This window comes from Ricinus communis, unplaced genomic scaffold, assembly GCF_019578655.1.
Source record: "Ricinus communis isolate WT05 ecotype wild-type unplaced genomic scaffold, ASM1957865v1 Ctg26, whole genome shotgun sequence".
Classification (NCBI taxonomy): Eukaryota; Viridiplantae; Streptophyta; class Magnoliopsida; order Malpighiales; family Euphorbiaceae; genus Ricinus; species Ricinus communis.
The window spans coordinates 60204-61713 of record NW_025963460.1 but is presented as its reverse complement, the minus strand read 5'-3'; the positions used below and the strand labels follow the sequence as shown (position 1 = coordinate 61713).

Genomic DNA, 1510 nt, shown 5'->3' with positions numbered 1-1510 from the left:
AGGGATTCGATTATCTCGAGAGGGAAACCAAATTTAGTTAAGAATTTGTCCACGGGTAATCGCAATTGGTAATCGATATATTCTCTACCTTCACTAAAATCGAACTAGCTTAGTTCCCTTTAGGTTTTGCATTTTCCTTTATTGTTTCACGAAATCCTTTCATTCTGTCTGACACTTAGTTAATCACTTGCTTACATTTAATCATAGAATAGCAACTTCATTGATTTTGTTAGGGTTAGATATCATAAGATGCTGTAGTAGTTCTAGGATCACCCTTTCCCGAGAATACGACCTTTATACTCACCGTTAGTGCTAGTCTGCATCGATAGGTTCACTGCCTTAGATTGTAGCTACATAATTAGTTTATCAAGTTTTTGGCGCCAATGCTGGGGAAAACTTTTGAGTGAACTAGAGTGAATTTGTGTTTGTGTTAATTTAGCCATTTTTATTTTCTGTCTTTTCATTCTTTTATTTATTCTTTATTATTGTATTCATTCCTGTGTTCTTTGGTTGCTACCTTTTCATTTCAGGTAGTTTATGACTAGGAGCTCTAATCCTACTCCTATAGACCCTCTTGCTGAACCAGAGCGGTCCCTCCATTTGTTGAGGAAGCATATGCAAGAAGAAGAGCAGGCGCAGATAGAGTTTGAAGCCCATGTGAATAGACCAGCAGGGATGGGAGACAACAACCGAGCTGCGGATGAAGCCAGGACAATGTACGAGTTTGCTAGACCTTCTCTTGAGGGGATACAGACGAGTATATTGCAATCACTAGTGGCAGACAATAACTTCGGAATAAAGTCGAACGTGATACAAGTGGTCCAAAATAGTGTACACTTTGGGGGGACTACCGAGCGAGGACTCAAACGCTCACATCGCCAACTTCTTGGAGATCTACGACACCTTCAAGATAAATGGAACGACTGATGATGCCATTCGGTTGAGGTTGTTTCCTTTTTCTTTGAGGGACTGAGCAGAAAGATGGCTGCAGTAACTCCCAGCCAACACTATTACGACATGGAGATTGTTGGCTAAGAGATTCTTATATAAGTACTTTCCTCTTGCTAAAACTGCTAAATTGAGAAATGATGTATCTTCTTTTATGCAGTTCGATGATAAGAGCGTGTATGATGCTTAGGAGAGGTACAAAGATTTGCTCCGGTGTTGCCCGCACCATGGACTACCAGTATGGATGCAGGTCCAGACCTTCTAGAGTGGTTTGAACCTTGCTACTAGGCAGATGGTAGATGCTGCAGCAGGCGGGGCCTTGAACAGTAAGATGCCAGGCAGGCACACAATCTGATAGAGGAGATGGCCATGAACAACTACCAGTGGTAATCCTCTAGGAGTCGACCACTCAAGCAGAGAGTGGTCAATCAATTAGATTCTACAGTAGCCTTGGCAGCTCAGGTGGAGCTATTGGCTAAGAAGATCGACCAGCTCCAGATGCCAACCCATGCAGCTCATAGTAGCTGTGAGTTTTGCGGTTGCCTGCATTTCAGTGCAAACT

At 42.6% G+C, this 1510-nt stretch overlaps 1 non-coding gene across 1 annotated transcript; it reads right to left on the bottom strand.

The window, feature by feature from the left end:
• Positions 1–1075: 1075 nt before the first annotated feature.
• LOC112534038 lies at positions 1076–1182 on the bottom strand. Its single transcript, XR_003078362.2, has one exon. It is a non-coding gene; the product is annotated as a small nucleolar RNA R71 (small nucleolar RNA).
• Positions 1183–1510: the final 328 nt, after the last annotated feature.